General features: G+C 45.1%; 1 protein-coding gene across 1 annotated transcript in view; it reads right to left on the bottom strand.

The window, feature by feature from the left end:
- LOC306930710 (isoaspartyl peptidase/L-asparaginase) overlaps nt 1-15,093 on the bottom strand; it is a gene marked incomplete at its 3' end in the record, with an annotated part of 141,763 nt that extends 126,670 nt beyond the window's left edge. The window contains exons 1-2 of the mRNA XM_079511804.1: nt 14,957-15,093; nt 14,754-14,866 (exon numbers count right to left, since the gene is read on the bottom strand). The remainder of the gene's footprint in view (nt 1-14,753; nt 14,867-14,956) is intronic.
- Nucleotides 15,094-21,718: the final 6,625 nt, after the last annotated feature.

The following is a 21,718-nucleotide window of genomic DNA, read 5'->3' as shown; positions in this document are numbered from 1 at the left end:
ATTCCCTAGTCTGGAAACTGGAAATTCATGAATACCCATTACTGGACTTTGCATGGCATACAGTACATTTCTATAAAGAAAATAAGAAATGTAACGGATGAGAGATGGAAGGATTTCTAACCATGCTGCATTGAAGGAAATGTTTATGCAGAGAAACGTTAAAGGTTACTTTAGTAACCACGGTTGTATATATAAATTGAACGAAATACCTTTCGTTTATGGGTAGGTTTCCTTCAAAACCTAGCTGCAGAACATTATTTTATGTACTCCCAGGACAGAAAATTCTAGAATTTTCGCTGTCCTGGGCTCTAAGGGTGACGTAGGAAGCCACGCCTATCCCGTATAGATACCTGCGTGGCTACGTCAGCCCTCATTCGGAACTTTTCTTCTGCTTTAGAGAACAGAAGGGCGTTCCACGAAAGGTATTTCGTTCAATTTATATATACAACCGTGGTTACTAAAGTAACCTTTAACGTTGTATTATATAGAAATTTCACGAAATACCTTTCGTTTATGGGACTTTATGAACTCCCGTGACCTGAACTTCCAGTGGGTCCCAGGTAAACCTTTTGGGAGGGGCTCGGACCCTTTTGGGTCCAGAACCTAGTCCTTGTGGAGAGCAGGAGGCAGCGCTATGCTGCCCTGATGCCTTACTGAGCAGCGGCCCCCAAGACCGCGTGCGCTAGCGAAGGCGCTGCCACATCTAGGTTATAGTATGTGGCGAAAGTCGAGGGTGTAGACCAGCTTGCTGCTGTGCAGACTTCCTGAATGGAGACACCCTTGTAGAGTGCCCGGGAAGCTGCCACACCTCTTGTGGAGTGGGCCCTCAGGGCTTGAGGGGAATCCACGCCTTGGCTAGTGTAGGCCAGACGGATGGCTTCCACTATCCAGTTAGAGATAGTGACCTTCGTGACGGGCTTTCCTTTGGTCCTGGCACCCCAGGACACAAAGAGTTGGCTTCCTTGTCTGAAGGGAGCCAGTCTATCCGCGTATATGCGTAAAGCTCTGACTGGGCAGAGGCAATTAAGCCTGCTGTCTTCGTCAGAGGAGAACGGCGGGGGATGGAAAGCCTGTAGGTTCACTGGCACACACACTGAGAGAGCATTTTTGGGAATGAAGGCGGGGTTTGCCTTTAGGGTGACCTTGGTCGACCCCTCATCGAACCTCATGCAGTCTGGAGAGATCGAGAGCGCATGTAGGTCGCTGACCCTTTTTGCTGTCGTGAGTGCGATCAGGAGAGCCACCTTCAGGGTTAGGAGCTTGAGGCTCACGGTTTGTAGTGGTTCAAAGGGTGCTGTAGCCAGCGCCTTTAGAACCAGGGACAAATCCCACGAGGGAACGAGGGATCTGCATGTCCTATGTTCCCTGCGTACACCCTTCATGAATTGTTTTACCAGCGGGTGCTTCCACACCGTCTGGTTATCAAAGCCTGGGTGGCAGGCAGAGATTGCCGCCAAATGGACCTTGACTGAGGAGAGGCCTAGACCGTTGTCTAGGAGCTCCTGCAGGAATGACAGGACGTCGATCACTGAGGCCTGGTAGGGGACTGTTTGGTCTGGTCTTCGTGAGCACCAATGCTCGAAGACGCGCCAGGCTGTGTCGTAACGGTCCCTTGTTGACTGGGCTCTGCCTTTCTGAATCGTTTCGATTACGTTCGGAGGTAGACCCACGGCAGTCAACATCACCCTTTGACGGGCCAGACCCATAGGTCTAGGTCCTGGGGGTGAGGGTGGAAGATCTCCCCCCTCGCTTGAGAGAGGAGATCCGCTCGAAGGGGAATTCTCCACGGCTGGTCGTAGAGGAGAGGGGTTATTTCCGACCTCCAGACCCCCCACGACGGGGCTATTAGGAGCACCTTCAGACCCTGAGTCCTCACTCTGTCCAGAGTGGGGCTGATGAGGGATAGCGGGGGAAAGGCGTAGAGAAGGGTTTTGGGCCATTGGTGTGACAGAGCGTCTAGCCCCAACGTTGATGGTCCCCTGATTGCGAAGAAGAGGGGACACTTCGTGTTCTCCTCTGTGGCAAAGAGATCCACCTTGGATTTCCCAAACCTGCTCCAGACCTGGGCCACTGCATGAGGGTGTAGTGACCAGTCTGAGTAGCGGAGAGGTCCTCTGGACAGCAGGTCTGCCCCTGTGTTCAGAAGACCTGGGACGTGACACGCTACTATTGAGAGGACGCGTGTGTTGCACCACAGGATCAGTTGCTGAGCCAGTTGATGAAGACGAGGGGACCTGAGTCCACCTTGTCTGTTGATGTAGCACATGGCCGTGGTGTTGTCTGTCCTGACTAGGACATGGCAACCCAGGATGCGCTGCTCGAAGTGTTTCAGGGCGAGGAAGACTGCCATGAGCTCTAAGTAATTTATGTGAAGGGCACGTAGTGGCCCCAACCATAAACCTCTGGCTGTGAGTCCTTCCATCGTGGCTCCCCAGCCTGTCATGCTGGCGTCTGTAGTGATGACTTTCCTGATCAGAGGCTTTCCCATGGGGACGCCCTCTGAGAGGGTTTTCCTGTCTGACCACCATTGAAGGGCTAGTATGCATTGTGATGTTACTGTTACCTTCTGGTGCCGACGGTGCATTGGTACATGTAGAGAGCCTATCCATCGTTGGAAAGGTCTCATATGTAGCCTTGCTAGGCGGATTAAATAGACCGCAGAGGCCATTAACCCCGCCATCCGGAGGCATGCATGAAAAGGAATCGAGCGTCCCCTTTTGAATGACGCCACGCACTGCAGTGTTGCGTCTATTCTCTCTTGGCTCAGGCGGGCCGTGTAAGAGATTGAGTTCAGTGTTATGCCTATAAAGTCTATTGACTGTGTTGGCATAAGCATGCTCTTCTCGTGGTTTATTATAAACCCAAGCGAGTCGAGGTGGCTGAGCACACGATGTGTGTGCGACAGTGCTTCTCGTGGAGAGTCTGCAAGTAGGATCCAGTCGTCTACGTATGTAGCGAGACGGATCCCTTGCTGTCGGAGCGGAGCGATAGCTGCCGCGGTGCACTTTATGAAGACTCTGGGACTCAGTGACATTCCGAAGGGAAGGACTGTGTACTCGTACACTTTTCCTCTGAACCCGAAGCGCAGAAATTTTCTGTGCGGCGGGTAAATCGGAATGTGGAAATATGCGTCTTGCAGGTCTATTGACGTAAACCAGTCCCCTTCGCGAATTAGGCGTAGGAGGACTGGTGGAGTAAGCATTTTGAATCGCAGCTTTTTTAAGTGACGATTCAATGCCCTCAGGTCTAGAATGGGACGGAGTCCGCCCCCCTTTTTCTTTACCAAGAAATAGCGGGAGTAAAAACCGTTCATTGATTGGTCGAGGGCCACCTCTGTGATGGCGCCTTTCTGCATTAATGAATTGATTTCCTCTTGCAGAATAGCGGCCTTTTGCCCGCTCGCTTCTGAGAAAATAATTTCCCTGGAAGTGGGCGGTTTCGAGGCGAACTGTAGCCTGTATCCTGTCTGAATTGTACGGATTATCCACGGGGAAGCCCCGGATATCCGCCATTGTGACAGATGACGTGACAAAGGGTTCCCTGTGCTTGTCAGCGTGGTGCATGGCCTGCCTAGGGGAAGACTTACTTTGTGTGAAATGTCTCCCTCTAGTGAATTTTTTCGGTATTGAGTTTGGAAAAAATTGGCGTGGAGTTTTTGGCCTGTGACAGCTAAAGCTGTCACAGTGTGGGTTATCTTTCCCACTGGGCCTATGCCCTTCAGAGTTGGTTTTATTGTTTTTTGTGTTTTTTGTTTTTTTGTTTTCTTTATTGAACAACGTGGAAAAACATACACATGTGAATTGCACATAACAATTTTCGGGGTCTGTACAACGGTGCTCACAGCACTGTGTACAGGCCCCCTTAAGCGCTTCAGCGCAGGCTCTGAGGTGAGATCTGTGATCCCCACCTCTGGCCTTGAACTCTGAGTGTGGTGGGGAAGATGACCCGGCCCGGGCAGGTCATTTGCGCTTCCCCTGGCCTCGGCCTCTGGGAGCGCTCCTGGCCTTGTAGGGCGGCGGAGAGGTGCGGCGGTCTGCTCTGCCTCGGCCTGCAGGCTGTCGCTGTCTATCTCCGCTCCGGTCCTGGGACCTGGGTTTGTCATCGGTCTTGGCCTTCCAGGGTGCCTTCTTAGCCTTGGGGCGGCCTACCGGGGCGGCCTGGTTGGCCAGCGGTTCGAGCGCCTTCATCGTCTTGGTGGAGGACTCGAGCTGTTGGATGGTCTCTGACATCTTGGCCAGAGCGTCCTTAAACATACTGTCTGGGTGGATATTTCCAGCCACAAACTCTTTCTTTGTCTCCAGGGAGATGGCGCTGGTCTGATCGACCCAACGCCATCTCTCCTGGAGGATGGAACATGCCATTGCCTTGGCGTTGTGGAGAGTGGAGTCCCTCTGGAGGGTGGCCATCTCGTGATTCAGGCGGCGTAACTCGGCCAGGTCTTCTGGCAGTTCCGCTAGCTGGACTTTAATGGACTTCTGTCCCATCTCAATGAGGAGGCTCTTCATGGAACCCTGGAGAAGTGCTCCTGCATTGAGGGCCTTCGCCACGAATGACATGTGTGCATACTGCCACTTGTTCAGTCTTGAGGCTTCCCTCACGCTGCTGGACAGGAGCTGCGGTTCCTTTACGTGGTGATCCACTCTAGGAGCTGCAGGGTTGGCCAGGTAGGCCGCTATAGCCTTGTCCATAGCTGGCATGAAGTCTATGGCGAGGGTTTGTTTATCTGGTATGTCGTTGGGCCCCTTGGCGCTGGCCTTGGGAAAATCCACCTTCAGGAGGGGTTCGTCCCAGGCGTGCATCATGGCCTCCTCGAAGCCCTGTGCCATAGGGAGCTTCTGTCTTCTAGGTGCAGGGGGGGGGGCGGACTCATCAGTCCTGCCTTCCCATGGTAGTACCTTGACAGTTGACTTAGGCCATGTGTGGTTACAACGTGCACTAGCCTTCCTGTATATCTCGTAAATATTGGAGTCATCCATGGGGGGTACAGGAGGCGGGGGGACAGGAGCCCTGGCTTGCTGGTGCTCCTGTATGTCCATGGCATCCAGGTCGTCGAAGGGGCGACGAGTGGTGCTGACGTAGTCCCCGGGGGAGAGGTCATCATGGCCATCTCGCTCGTCCGCGTAGGCCTCGTCCAGGACGTGGTAGTCCTGGAGTTGCTCCTGGAAGGAAGGGAGCTCGTCATCACGAAGCTCCCCTTCCTCCCTGGTAGTCCAATGCTCCCCACCGGGAGACATTGCGCGGTCTGGGGAAGGGTCCAGGCGGTCCACCATATAGCTGGGTGCAACGGCAGGCTGTCTGCGTCTAGCTGTATGTCTGGGCGGGCACTCAATGGTGGCCTGCACGACGTGTTGTCGAGCACGTGGAGCTGGGGAAGAGCGGCGCGGTGCGAAGGTATCCCTTGGCCTCGCGCCATGAGCCTCGTAATCAGTGGCCTCGTGAGCCCTGGTTGCAGAGGCTGAAGTAGCGTACCTGTCTCGGCTAGCGCCGGCAGGTGCTGCTCTTGAAGAAGAGGCTCCGGTTGGGGCTCTGTTGCCCGAGTAGTCGAGCCTCTGTCTCGGGGTAGCTCGTTGTCCCTCTCCGGTGGTGACGCGGGGCCAAAGCCCCTTTGGCGGGACTTGTATGCGAGCTCGTCGCGGGGGAGGAGTGGGGCTCCTCTCTCGGAGTCCGTGGGCGGCAAAGTTGTCATAATACCTTTGGACACGTCCGAGCCTGTTGTTTAGGACGTCGTCGTCCATTTTCTCACAATGGAGGCGAACGGGACCGATTTCCTCCATGGACTCACGGGTGTGGGTGAGGCCGAGACAATACATGCACTCGTCATGCCCGTCTTTGCCCGACATCGTGTTCCCGCATCCCCAGGTGGAGCACGTCTTTTGTTTGGGGCCTTCTTGACAGTCGGCGGGCACCGGCTGTCCTCGATGGCGTCTTTCCCCGGGCTGGGTCTCCCTCGTCAGCGACATGGTTGCTTGTAGAGAGAGGAGTCCGAGTGCTTAACAGCCACAGGTTTATCTTCCTCGTGGCGTGTAATAGTAGACCACAGGCGTATCTGCCTAGTAGCGCTAAGCTAACTATGGATAGCTTTAAGCTAACAAACGCTAGCTTTAGCGAGAGAGAAAAAGAGGCGCGAGCTGTTTTTTCGACAAGCTAGCGTAGCAACAAGTTGCCTAGAACTCACTTGTGTCGAAGTTCGGCTTTTTTTCTCGAGAAGTATCCTTCTGTTTGCTTCGAGAGTGTACCAGAGATCTCACGGTCCTAAAGAATTAATCTCTCGGCCGAGTTTGCGAGATATATTACCCTGCACACACTGGAATGTTAAAGTTCGTTCTCGCAGCTTAGCAGAAGAAAAGTTGAATGAGGGCTGACGTAGCCACGCAGGTATCTATACGGGATAGGCGTGGCTTCCTACGTCACCCTTAGAGCCCAGGACAGCGAAAATTCTAGAATTTTCTGTCCTGGGAGTACATAAAATAATGTTCTGCAGCTAGGTTTTGAAGGAAACCTACCCATAAACGAAAGGTATTTCGTGAAATTTCTATATAATACAACAGCTTGTTGTTTATCAGTGTAGGTGGGGTGATGATATTTAGCACCAAACTAACATTTTGATATGAAGACAGTTGCCTTCTTTGCTTTATTTTGGCAGATACCTTATGGTTGGGTAGAGGTGGTTCCAAAATCTCCCATCAGTTTCTCAACTGTGATCGGAGATCAGATGGAGTGAACACTGGCATATGGTTAATTCAATTCCATGCTCATCAAACTGTGGCTGGAGACGTCCTAGAAGAGCCCGTTCCCTTCCAGATGTATTGGCATGTACCTCACCTATAAGAGGCTGCACATGTAAAGCAAGGTAAAGACAGAAAAAATAGCATAAAAATCTATTTAACCACCAATTTAAACCTAGATACATCAGCTATTTTCAAGGAAATCGTACGTTTGTGACACATTTGTAATATCTCTGAAAGATTTCAATATCACAAATCTAATCACAAATATTATAATATTTTCATGACGTGAAAAGGTTTGAGAATTGTTCTAGTTTGTACTATGCCTTTCATAAAAACGGACATTTTGCTTTAATGTAAAATTCTACAATTCTACATTTTAGTAACAGTTGCTGTGTTGTCCTTGGTACCCATCTGTATCTAATTTCTCCCTCACCCGGATGCCAAACTGGTAATTGCTAATTTTGAAAGGATCAATATAGATTAAAGTAATTAAATTCTCAAATTAGATCAAATGCTCACAAGCTACCCAAATGTGCTGTAGTTAGGAACGAGCTGCCCATTGCTTCCAAATAGTGGCGTTGTGATTAAATCTACTTTACAGACACTGTAAGCACATTAATCAGTTGTGGTTGTAATCAGTTACTTTGTAATTCTGTCAAATTATGCAGAATGTACTGTACCACCCTAGACTGCAAGCAGACTTTGCAGTTTTCATTTACAATGACCACAGCATAATTAAAACACATTCTGTGCCAAAACGTATTGATACGTTTTTAGCAGCACACCCCTCCTGTGCCAGAACGTAACATTACCTTTTTATTTTAAAAAAAAAAAGTAAACTTTTTTATTATTATTTTTTTAGATTTTTTTTTAATCCGACGTGCATGCGACGTGCACACGGACGCACGCGCCCACGCTTATTTATTATTTTATTTGTCCTTTTTTTCTGGCACTTTCTGTCCAACAGGTGGCACTGTTAAGGAATGCAGATCTAAAAATAATAATAATATATACGATTTATATAGCGCTTTTCAAGGTACCCAAAGTCGCTTTACAGAACATAAATAAAAATAAAAAATTGAAAACTAGTTAAAAGATTTAAAAGGTTAAAAACTAGAAATCAAAATCAAAAGTGGACAAACAAGAAGGGTGTGTGTGAAAGTCTGAAAGTCTGAAAATGTGGGTTTTGAGTGTGCTTTTGAACATTTCGAAGGTGGGGGCAGCTCTGATGTGTTGGGAGTGAGTTCCACAGAGAAGGGGCGGCCACTGCGAAGGCCCTGTCTCCCCAAGTTCGTTTGTTGGACTTGTACTGGGGTTCCAGTTGGTTGGCAGTGCTTGACCTGAGGGAGCGAGAGGGGACATGACGGTGGATGAGTTGAGAGAGGTAGAGGGGGGCCTGGTTGTTGAGGGCTTTGTAGGTGATGGTGAGTATTTTGAAATCAATTCTGAATTTGACTGGGAGCCAGTGGAGGTCACGAAGGACAGGTGTGATGTGGTCCCTGGATCGGGTTCTGGTGAGCAGGTGGGCGGCGGAGTTTTGGACGTACTGTAGTTTTTTGAGGACCTTGGTGGTGACACCAGAGGAGGCTATTGCAGTAGTCGAGTCTGGATGTGATGAAGGCATGAATGAGTGTCTCAACGGCAGTGTGGGATAGCATGGGACGAAGGCGGGCGATGTTGCGGAGGTGGAAGATCTAATTAAATATCAAGGTATCATTTGCTTTGCTTGAAAAAAACAAAACATTATACAATAAGATGATATTTTCTGTCAGATCGTGTGTGGATGATAGTCTGTGCAATCAATTTCACCATCGTTTAATTTGTTTACATTATTGTTTGAATAAACATTGGTAAATGGTTAATACATAACTATATATAATATAATTATATAGGCCTAGCATCTTCATCCAAAGAGATGTTATAGTTTGTCTAGTTTTAGTCGAGTAAATATCATAAAGTGGGCCTTGATGGCATCATAATGCCTGATCTTACAACTTGGTTGCATGCTGAAAATAGCCATGGAATAGTCCCTCCCTAACATTTTAGTCAAGTTTTTATTTGTTGACGAAATTGTCAATATAATATTTTACATTTAGTCTTAGTCTTTAGTCTTAGTCATCAAAGAGGCCTTATGTGCCACAAGGCACAAAGTGGATAGGTAACATCATAGCTTATTTTTGTTTGTTTGTCAGTGAAAAACATTTAGTCGAGCATTTTTCGTCATAGTTTTAGTCACCAAACCAACACTGATGCACTCTCGTCTCTCATATTCTGCCACGCTCACATGGCGCTTATTGTATAGTACACTGAAATAGTTGTTGCTTATGTGTTTATTTCCATTGCTGAATGTAGGCTATAGTACACTGAATGTATAGTACACTGAATGTATAGTACACAAAGTGTAGTACACTGTAATAGTTGTTGCTTATGTGTTTATTTCCATTGCTGAATGTATAGTGCACTGAATGTATAGTACACAAAGTGTAGTACACTGTAATAGTTGTTGCTTATGTGTTTATTTCCATTGCTGAATGTAGGCTATAGTACACTGAATGTATAGTACACAAAGTGTAGTACACTGTAATAGTTGTTGCTTATGTGTTTATTTCCATTGCTGAATGTATAGTACACTGAATGTATAGTACAAAGTGTAGTACACTGTAATAGTTGTTGCGTACTGTATGTGTTTGTTTCCAGTGCTGAATGTGCATGAAGCCGTTCTGCGGGGACAGAGGGTTGTGTTGACCGATCAGGATAGTGGACGCACATCATCAATCAGCCGTTTGTGCAAATGAGCTCGGTAGGTATCTCAAGTTGTGCTGTATAGAACATTTGTTGTGGAGGGAGGGGAGGGGGGGGGGGGGGTATTCCTGTACTTCATATCTACATTACAAACAAATAGTCTGGAAAATATTGAGGCTCGTGTTACATAGGCATATCGTTTTTGCCACTTTGACAGCAAGGAACTGGTTCTCCTTTAGCTGGTTGACAGGTCTGATAATTGAAAACCGCCTGTACCAATACTTAATATATTACAAATTCTGTTACTATTATACTTAAAAGTTGTTTTCCAAGTGACCTTTACTAACAATTCTGTCCATGTCATTCATCAAGTGTATAATAATTTAGATAATGGACTATTCCATTAATTCATTTGAAGGATACATGCATGCAGAGATTATATCATTTGGTGTCAGTCAATTTCCGTGGATTGTTTGCCCTTTATAGAGAGTTTGTGGTTAAGAAGTTAGTCATGTAAAGAATATTATATAATTTTGTCTTTAGTGGACAATTACATACTGATATCAATACAGTACAGGGGGTAAATTCTATTCATTGCTCTTCACATTGAAAAAGTAATTCCCTGACTAAATCTGATCTGAAAGGCTCAGGAAGTTTGTTCATAAGTGAATTTCATGGAACCTGTGTGTTTGTAACTGTGACTGAAGTGATTTGTGTGGCTGTCTAAGAGTTTTGTGTGCCAGTCTTGCATTCGGCCAAAGGCATCAAATCCATTTCCTTAACAAACCTACCGACAGCTTCAGCAATAGATGAAATTCCAAAGCCTGTTCAACTTATGTGGCCTCCTCTACTGAAATCTCTCACACGATAGCAAAAAGCTAAACAAAATAACATTTATAAGATAATAAAACATTAGTGATCCCTGGAAGGAAATTCAGCTGTCATAGCAGCGACAGCAGTAAGAGTGAAACACAAGAGAGGTAAGAGCAGTGGTGTCATGGTGTTTTTTTACTGGTACCACAGCGTTTTAATGACGCCGCGCGCACGCATGTGCACTCCTGTCTGTCCCATCTTTAATGCTAAATAAATAGCGTCAATGCTAGCGAGCTAAAATGAAGCCATCCTTGCTCTAGAAAGTTTCCATCTAAACCACCGGATAATCAGCAAAGACCACCGAACGATCGCGCATTTTATCAAAACCATGGAGAACTCTGTAGATTTCGAGTTATTCAGCTTTTTAGTCAGTCTGTATAAAGGGAGGTGGACGGCAGCACGGTTGCGAAATCCGGTCTAGGATCGCTAAAGAACGAAAGGCCAAGCCAAAATAATAATAATAAAAAATAAATCAGCGATCCGGTTTGATATCAATAATAAAGCTTATCAGACGGAACATTACGCCAGAAGCAGTTGCTGGTTGGATTCCTTATGACGGAACATTCCGCCAGGAGCAGTAAAACCGTTAAGTAAATGTACTTAGTTACTTTACACCACTGATTGTCTGACTAAGCCGCTTCTCCTGACAGCATCTCACCCCCGTCACGCAACCTGCATACCGCGATGTCAGACCCATGTTGACAGATAATAACTGGAGGTGAAAGTGACAGTCGGTGAGCCCAGGGCAATTACAGCACCATGCTGGCTATCCACCCACCCATGAGGCCAAACTGTGGCCTTAAGGTGTACTAGTTGTACAGAAGACACTAAGGGCATACGTTTCATTCGTCATACATGTCCACAGAATCATTTTAAAATGATATACAGTACAACAGTATAGTATTTTACAGTATAAATATGATACAGTATAACATCATTATATCAAACGATGAGTGGTCTGATATATGTCAGTTCCAATGGAAATGTACTAATTCACATGTATGGAGGGAATTTGGGTGGAAATGTCTTCCGTTTCTTCATTACGCCGAAACAGAAGGCACATTTCTCGAATGGGGAGGCAACATGCTGGAGACAGTGTGGGTCTCGGGAGGCTAACCATTGGCATATTTTCTGGGGGTGCCCAGTGATTAGAACCTTCTGGACAGAATTTCAGAGATCAATAAATACAATATTTGGTGCAAATTTGCCCTTAGAGTTTACTACATTATTATTGGGACATGCAAATTGTCAGACGGGAAGATCTGATGAATACCTATTCGGTATTCTGATATCGGCATGTAGAAAAGTATTTACACGACACTGGTTGCTTCCTGAGGCCCCACCATAAAATAATGGATAGATATAGTAAATTATATTTATAATATGGAACAGATCACTTTCTCTCTCAGACTCTCTCTCTCAGACTGCAGGAGAATTTCTTGGTCTAACTGCCAACTGGGTGGAATATATTATACCTTTGAGACCAGATTTTGTAGCGGCAAGGATTGAATGATTCTGTCTTACTCATGTCTCTCTTATGTCTCCCTAATATTTTTATTTATTTTTTGTTCCTGTCTAAAATTGAAAAAACAACAACAACAACCTGTGGACAAATAAACACTATTTGAAAAATGGTTGTATAATATGATTGTGGATGTCCCTAAATAAAGAATAATAAAACATTTAAAAAAAGATCAGTATACGAAGAAACTTTAAATATAGAGTACTTATCATAACCACGGTACACTACTACACAGTGCTTTAAACAAACAAGAAAAATCTAATCATGCGTTTGTTTTTTCACAGGAAAAACACATTCAAAAGTGTGAAGTCAAATAAAAAATAACCAGAATCAACTACATTTCCAAATGTAAATTATGGGAAGTCCCTTCAATAAATGCAAGTAATAACAAAGGATTCATAAGGGAAACCAAATCGGGCTTAAAACTGTTTTGCCTCATCGCAAATCTTTGGTCTGAACCACGCTTTAAAGATACGTTAGGCCTATAGACTGTCACTGGGCTGAGTTTGACTATACAGTATGTTAGGTGGTGCAACCAGCCCCTGGAAGCTGAGCTGTAATTATCAAATAGAATTACCCCCCCCCTGTGTGTGTCCTAAAATTGCTAATAAATGGGACACCCAGTGCTGCCAACGTGAACATGTTAGTTCATTAGGCAAGTGTGGCCTGCTGATGGCATGCAGGCCAGATGTCACAGCTATTTGGCTTGCCAGGCCTGTCTCTGCCACCTGAACACACGTCACTATTCTAGACACTGGTCATACCTCACGCTGCTTTCTGAGAGTGGTGCTAGTTGTAATAAATGGCACTGTCAGGAGCCCTGCATAATATGCTATGCAGTGATTAATATGAGATGAACACAAGCAACATCACAACAGTTCAGTGAATGTGCACGTTCTACAGGGCAGTTCCAAGCTTATGCAAGGCATGTATATGGAGGACAGCGCAATGTGTTTCATACAACCATTTTATTTTTCAATTTGTTTTCCTGTCACAACACCACAAAACAACTGTGGGAAGCCAACGTAATAGCACAACCTTTCCTATTAAAAAAAATAATATTGTTCGTGCTTGCCTAAGATTTCAAGATTCAAGATTACCCATTTCCGCTTCAGGGGTGGACTGTCTGCCTAGCCTCTATCACAACATTTATCTATAATGTAGGCCTTATTTGCTTAATTAATTTGTCCAAAGACACACATATCCACTGGGCCTCTCTGCTAGGATAGTGCACCATTTATCTTCCTTTATATATTTGGAAACACAAAGGGCTACTGTAGATAGCCAGAAAAGTCCAATGATGCAAAGCAGTGCACAGTTAGAGTTCAAATACACAGCAATTCCCCACAGCCAAGCACAGGTAACTGAGTGCACTCGGCTGTTTAAACAGCTGCTAGATAAGCCAAGATGGAAATGAGGGCACTTATACAGGCGAGGAAAAGTTATTCGCCAATATAGTATGTGAGTGTGACTGTGTGCAGTGTCAAGAGTCCTTGACATCTGTTGGTGATTCCCTTTTCTTTTTGCCTTGTATTGACAGCTGGCTGGGACCCAAGCATCGCAACAGAATGCGGGGATGTTCAGGGTGAGCCGAGACCTCAAGGAAGTTGTGTGCTGCTGCATTCTGTGTCAAACTGTGGCTTTCTCACTCGGAAGCAGCCAGCCGCTTCAGCTCATTGGGAGGCTTTTCTGGGACAGTTGATTATCGCTAAAGGTGTGTGCTCTGCACGGCTAACCATTCTTTCTACTAAACAAGTCGTGCGGATCAGATACAGTTAATTGAGGTGCTATGCTGGTTTGTTAGCCTGTAGTTGCAGAACAATTCACTGGCTGAATGTAATGCATTTCAAGATTCTCTCATAGTGGAATTCAAAAATCTCCCACACAATGTTTTCAAATTGAAAAAGGGAATTTCCGGGTGTCGTGGTTGAGGCGCATGCCACATATCTATATAGGCTCTGGCCTGACAGCGCGACACGTGTTCGAGTCCCGTTCATGACAACCTTTGCTATATTTATCTCCCTCTTTCCTGTCAATCTTCACTTGAAACTATCAAAAATAATTACAAATTACACTCTTAACCCATTAAAACCAGGAATTAAAGCATCTGTGTAATTTTAGATGTTAGCGTTGTCTATTCAAAAATAGCAGATGTACGATAAGCTCACAGCGCGGGGATTGCAGGGGTTGCTCAGGCAGGGACACCTGTGGACACATTGCCAGGCACAGTTTTCAAATGTGGTTTGCCTGTGGTTTGACAATATTTGACATTCATGGGGTGGAAGATCGTTCCAGTTTGGGCACTAGCGGAAAATGACCTGTGCATGTATTTTTAATCTGAGTATCAAATGGTGCATACTGTAAATAATATAATAACTATTTTTGCAATAACACCTCTGGTATCATTTCAAGTTTGAGTCAGCAGAATAAAGACATTTTTGTACCTACATATGGTATGCGAGCTCTATCCTTTGTGAAGCCTCTTTAGCCCAGCACCCCCACCAGTTGATTAGCATTACTTCAAGTTTTGGTTCATTTCCAAGTAAGTAGCCTTGCCGAGCCATGAGGCCCATAGGGCAGGAGCCTATCTCCTGTTTCTGTAGCATGAGGCAGCTTGATGTACAAGTACACCCCCTGGACATGACGCTAGTATGTCACAGGGACTTACCCCCAATCCAACCCTTGATGCTGAGTGCATCAAGGGTGCACTGCCAAGCAGGGAGGCACTGGGTCCCATTTTGTAGAGTCTTTGGTATGACCCGACTGGGGATTGAACCCCAGCCTCCCAGTCCCAGGGCGGACACTCAACCACAAGGCCACTGATCTGGTTAACATCCAGGTATACAAAGTCACAATTGCCTATTGACAAACATGTAATTGAAACTAACCTGTTAGTGTTAGCAGTCGGCAGCCGCCAGCCCCTCTAATACAGTTGACTGCAGGCGATATGTCTTCTTCAGGAGTAACTCAACAGACAGTGAGTGTGAGCATCATCAAATCACTAATATGGAATATAAAGAACAACAAAACATTATTTTATAATGGCTAAATATGGCAAATATTCAAGCATTGCATCGAAAAATAGACCTACTTGGAAAATATGACAATATGACATGGAAAACAGGTTCATTGCTGTCCCCTTTACGCTTCACCCCCTGCAACTTCCCAAAGGTCTGACTCTGACCCTGTTTAGCAAGAGCTGTCTGTGTGTATCTTCTAGAGTTTGTGTGAATCTCTCCAAGGTGCAACCAATCAAGTCATTATATCAGCTTTCAATACATTGAATGAATTGTCATCACCATATAATTAGACATCCCCAATGACTTCACACCAGCAGCCAACACACGCGACACAACATCTAAGATATCACATACTGTACTAATCTAAATGGGACTTTGTGATTCCAGAGGTGGGAATTGCCACCCCTAGTAGTGCCGTTCGCATTTACAATTAAAGAATTTTATTTGTATTTCCTCCTCCTTTTTTTTGGCTGATTTATTTATTTGTGATTGATACGTACGTACAGTATAGACACTTTCTTACTTTCTGCAACCATACATTCATTAATCAATTGGCTGTATTTTGGACATGCCATTATTATAGGCGTCTTCAAAAATATTGGATCTACAAGGTCACAGTGCATCACATCGCGATGTGTTGTGAGCTTGTACATTAGATTGGTTATTTCTGCCAATCTAATGTACAAAATCGCCTTATAGTGGTCACTTTTTTGCCAACACTTCTGTTACATAGCCTCCATATTCTGGGTGTGTCACAAAAGGCGGAGGGAAATATCAGGGGTAAATAGCAGATCTATAATATTATGATGCGATGCGTTGTTGGCCATTTTTGGTGAAGAGATTTGGTGTAGAGTTAATGAGTGTTTTCACTCTTTCCTGGCATGCATTTACAGTATAATAAACCTGATTGGGGAACCAGCTGCTTGGCAGTCTGCTGCTAGTGGCTCTGTGTGGCTGTAACTCCTGCCACCTGGTAGCATCTGAAACAGTCCGTGGTTGTCATCGTTCATAAGCCTGTAAGCTTTTCAGACACACTATCCGTCGTATAGCAGCCCACATGGGTATGCAAGTATATACACTGACACCACAGCGCGTAAACAGCGCCTCAAACTGTGACTCCGCCCACAACCGGGGGAAGTTGTGATTTGCGCTCGTGCAATGCAATTTGCGGCATTTTCAAAACAATATTGAGCAGAGTAGCGATTATCAAACATATTTGCAATGCCATACGTTGAAAGATCTGTTGCCCGTGGACAAGGCACGCTACCTCCACAAGTTAGATAGCATCGGCATAGATGTTTGTCCGTATGTGATTAAGGATTGGAACAAGTTGCATTGGCAGCCATAGAAAATTCTTACCCCAGGCTAAAACCGGATGTGACGTTTTTGGGCGTTCCTGTCTAGCGTGGTGTCAGTGTATAGATGAAAACCTTCCAAATATGTTTTATAAGCTAAACCCTGCCGATATGTGGTTCTGTGTAGGCCTACAGTGTGGACCTCGTGTTTATTTATTGTCTTGATGATGTTATTCTGTGCTACAGTATGTGTTGTTTTGTTGTGGGTGTTTTGAACAAAACTGTCACTCAACTCTCTGTTTGGGTTTTGGGACAGTATACAATATTTAATCATTTTGACTAATAATATGTTTTGTCAGTAAAATCCAAAACAGTAAAATAACACTCTTTTTTTTCTTAAGAGTTGATTGCTGAAATAAGGTTTATCAAGATCCTGACACTGATAATTGTTTTTGTTTTCAACATAACACATAATTATTCATGGAAATCGGGGCTTCATTAATTCTCTCTGAATGTTACTGAGATAAACAGGTCGTTTCCAGATGAAGGACTTACTGTATAATATATTGAATCCTAAAGTACACACTACACATTCAAAAAGTCCACTGCATGCAGCAGGCTTCATCCTGAAGATCGAGTCTTGTTGACAAGAGTCTGTATACAGGGGTCATCGGCTTGTGTAAAGGCCATTTTTGTCAAAATTCCATTTCTGCCACAGACATACAAAAGAAACACATAAAGAGCTAGGCCTTACAGGTACATTTGGTTCCATTTGTAGCTCTCAGTCCTTGCAAAAAACTTTTGAGAACCACTACTACTAGTTGGACTTTTCTCATCATAGTGTAGTAATTGCGACATGCATACCATATATGGCCGCTCAAACCATTAGATCTCCATATGGAGCTGACCTGTTCTGACATTCCATATGTTGATCCTTCCCCTCCCGTCCTTCCTCTTCAATGTCTCCCTTTTGACTCTAGACGGGCCGGCCCCAAAGTTATTAGTGCCCCCGCGCCCAGCAGCCGGCGAAAACTAGAGTTCTCAACAGGCCTAAAAATTAAGGCCTGGCCCTACCTGGGCCCTCATCAAACCCTGTACACTCAAGACACTGCCCCCGCTGCCACCCTTAGATCTTCATATATGGAGCTGACCTGTTCTGACATTCCATATGTTGATCTGACCTCATCAAACCCTGTACACTCAGGCCATATATGGAGGACACGCTCCATATATATGGCCAGTACAGAATTCATTCCATATATTGATCTGAAACAACTTTTTTTATATTGCTTGACTTGACTGACTTATGGATGCACCATGTTGTGTCTTAAAGGGAAAGCCAGCATGACTAAATCCCTCATCAACTCTTCCCCTCATATTCTGTGTGTACCGTTGATCTTATGTGCTGCTGTTGATTGCAGGGTTTGGACCAAATACCAATCCTCATGCCCCACTATTATCACAATACATACTTAATTTTCATTCTCAATTGAATCATTCTATAGGACTAATGAAAAGCCAAAAGGCCAATCTACTTTATCTAAAATTGATGTCGCCTAGAAAGAGCTGCGCTGCACCAATAATGGGCATGCTCTCTTCTGCCGCATAGGATGTATTGCTTTCAGTGTCACGTGCGCGTCCTGTCAGATAAATGCTGCTCTGACAGGTGACGCCATCGTGGTGGTGGTGTAGCCGACGAGACTCAGAGACATCTATAAAGAGGCCGCTTACTTTAGCTTCTAATGTATTTCCTTTCACAGCTGGTGAAGTGCACGGTGGTTGTATTTGATCTGTATGACAAGACTGCGTAGAGGAGCTGTTGCTCAGGCCACGCAGAGATCCATCCCACCCCATACAAGAAGTGTCAGCTATTGATTCAGCCCGCCGATAGCCAAGGTCATGTTTATAGCTCGGCGTGTGTAATTAAATGAAAAGCATCCGGCGTCATCCCACAATAATAACGTTCAGAGAGAGTGCCAACAAGTGCAACGAGTCTAAGAAGAGTGTCACATTTGCTCATAGTACCTATACAGTCAGTGTTTGTGACTGAATAAAACATGCAATGTGTTTTATATACATCACCACACTTTATGGTAAAAAATATATATTAATAACTAATGGGACGACTCTACGAGAAGTCTCCCTGCATGCAGATATCAACATCATATCTGGGTCATGATTCAGCAACTATACAACATATAAATTCCAAAAGAGTGTCTCCTCGAGATCCACTCAGAAAGAAACACCTTTCATTTAAAACTCTGCAAGACTGCAATACATAATCACTTTTAACGACTACACTATAGACCCCTTGGGGGACCCCCGGTCCCCCAGGGGTCTGGCATGCCAGGCTCATTGTCATCTTGTAGATCTGCTATTGTTAATGGAAAGTATTCCTCTAATTTATGACATACCAATAGGGACGCTAGGATTGATTTGGTTACTTAAATTACATTTTGTCTCTCATTCAACTGATAGATTGATAGTGTTCTATTATTCTACGCTAGGGTGTACGGCTGTAATCTGTAATAGTCGCATTAATGAAAACTGCAGCGCCGCATTATCCCCCCTTTATCTTTTCTTGTATAAAATAGCCTACGCGGCCGAAACAATGGACATGAAATTATTCCACAAGCCTTGGATATGAAATGGAACATTTCCAGCAGCAATTCTACACACAGGCCCATATTATTCCACCACATAACGCTTTGTTTCTATGCTAAAATACCTAGGGGGGAGGGGGGAGGGCGGGCAATAAGCTGTTGAAGTCGATTACGAGCTTACGTTGACCTCACCTTATCAATGTAGGCAACCCCTGGGGCTGTAGGAGGGGGGCAGGGGGGTTTAGTCCAAATCATTTTCAGGACGGAACAAAAGGCAACCGTGGAAAAAGTGGAAACAGGCCCTTTGACATTTTCCAATTAACATTCTCTGAGACCTGCATGGATTTCAGTTATGATTCCCCTGTCATGATGCCTCAACGGTAGCAAAACGCTAAATGGCTTTGAAAGAATGGAATTATTGTGTGTGTGTGTGTGTGTGTGGTAAATGGTGCATTTATATAGCGCCTTTATCCAAGGCGCTTTACATAGATTGTGCATTACATTCACCCATTCTCACACACATTCATACACCGATTGCGGCGGAAGCCATGCAAGGTACCAACCAGCACATCGGGAGCAATTTGGGGTTCAGTGTCTTGCCCAAGGACACTTCGACATGTAGACAGGAGGAGCCGGGATTCGAACCGCCGACCCATGGATCATTGGACGACCTGCTCTACCTCTTGAGCCTGAGCCTGAGCTTGATTCCCATGCATGAGTAATGTTAAAGTGTGCTGAACAACATGAACCCTGCATGGCATCCCAATTCTGGGCATGTCATAATAGACGAAAACAGGCAAATTATATTCATTGTGAGAGAGAAATAGATAGGAGACCAAAGATAGATCCCTGGAGGACAGTGGGTGATAAAGTTGACAGGACATTTTGAACCAACACTACTGTACTTAAGTTATCATCGTACAAAAATATAAACTTTGTGGTGATGGTTTATTCAATTATTTTCATTAGGCCTACTCTTTATTATTATTATCATCATCATCATCATCCTCATTATTATTATTATTATTATTGTCTCCACCAGGCCGAAGGCATGGGGAGAGAGTATGTTTTGCACTCCGTCCGTCCGTCCGTGTGTCCGTCCGTCCGTGTGTCCGTCCGTGTGTCCGTCTGTGAACAGCTAATCTCTGGCACCGTTGGCTTGATCGCAGCCATACTCTGCACACACACTCCCTGAATGCCAGAGCTGAATCTCTGCCCCAAAGTTTTCACATTGGCCTGTTATAGCGCCACCAGGAGGCCGCTTTGTGCAAAACAAATGTTTTGACTGTACACCTACAGATTTTGTCCAAACATTACGCAAATTGGTACACAGTCTCTCTAGAGCCATTCAACGAAACCGGTCTTTCAGATTTTTCAGACTCCATCCTGATTGGCTAAGATTGGCTTCCAAAGTTCGCAGGAGTGCTCAGTTTCAAACAAAATGCTGCAAATCATGAACACATGGTGTGATTTCCGTGAAATTTTGCACGCACATTCCCACTAGGTCGAGGAAGAAATGCCACTTGAATATTTTCAACTCAGCCTCATGGTGGCGCTATAACTGACCGATTTGTGTTTTTACCTATAACTGCACCGATCTGTGTAAATGTATGCACACTCCCTAGAGGCCAAGGAAAAACCTTTGCCTGGAATTTTTCACATCTGCTCTTTATAGCGTCACCAGGAGGCCGACATATATAAAACACATTTTCTAATATTATTACTCCTTCAGATTTTATCCAAATTTCACGCAAATCGGTACACATGCTCTCCATAGTCATGTGATTTGTTTGATTTCTCATAATTATCCATCCTGATTGGCTACGATTGGCTTCTAAAGTTTTCAGGAGTAGCCCGTTTTGTACCCGTTTTGTACAAATTGCCACAACTCCGCAACGCAGCGTCTGATTGCAGTGAAACTGTGCATGCCTATTCCCACTACTAGGCTGAGGAAGAAATGCCACTTGACAGCCTAACATCACACACAATCCTATCCTCCTGGTGGAGACCTGTGCCCAGAAGGGCACTTTTTCTAGTTATTATTATTATTATTATTATTATTATTATTATTAGTGCTCGAGTGATGTTTGGAGCTCATGCTCCTCATCAGACTGTAGAGTACAGCATGCACACCACGATGCACATCGAATCACAGAAAACACGTTGCTGCACCTGTTGGCGTTTGATATGAATGAAAAACATTACCATTCAGGTGCAAGTAATCTATTACAACAAATACGTTTGACGTGAAATACGAACGATTCTCTTGAAGCAGCTGATAGACATCAATGATACACTCTATCTTGATTACATCATAAAGATGTGTTTCACCATGTTAATGATTTTTTTCAGACCTCCAGTTCTAGGAAACACAGAATGGGGGGACTTTTTTTTTTTTTTTAGCTCTAAGGTATATTAACAGCTCTAAGGTCATCAGGGTTTCGGGTCTCGCGAACATCATACCCCTCACTCGGGTGACCCAGCCGGGGTGATCAAGTCCCGACTTACGTCCCAGTAGCTACCCTCGATCAGACCCACTAGGGAAAGACAGGGCCGCACCATCCATTGGAACCACTCCGGAACTACTATGCCGGGACTGAGAGGTACAATTCTGGCATGTGGATGGACTAGGCTCTGTGGGTTGCCTCCTGTCCGGGCCCCTCCTACGTCTCACCAGGTCCACTCCTGCTCTCACCAGGAGTACCGCGAGGACATGTGCGTTGCACCAGACTCCCAGCACCAGACACTTCATTCAGGAGTGGTGAATTCTTGAGCCGCAATGGTTCTGCAGGCTCCACCGCTGAGCAACGGTAGTACCGCAGGTTCCACTTGCGGCTCGAATGGTCCTCCTAAAGGCCTCATCGAAGGTTTTTGGGCTTCCTCCTCACGAAAGATGCAGGCTGGGGTGCTAACCCATACTGCTCCCGGGGTGCCG

Source organism: Electrona antarctica, assembly GCF_951216825.1.
Source record: "Electrona antarctica genome assembly, chromosome: 10".
In the NCBI taxonomy this organism is placed as follows: domain Eukaryota; kingdom Metazoa; phylum Chordata; class Actinopteri; order Myctophiformes; family Myctophidae; genus Electrona; species Electrona antarctica.
Note: the sequence above shows the minus strand (reverse complement) of the source record. Positions and strands in the feature narration are given on the sequence as shown.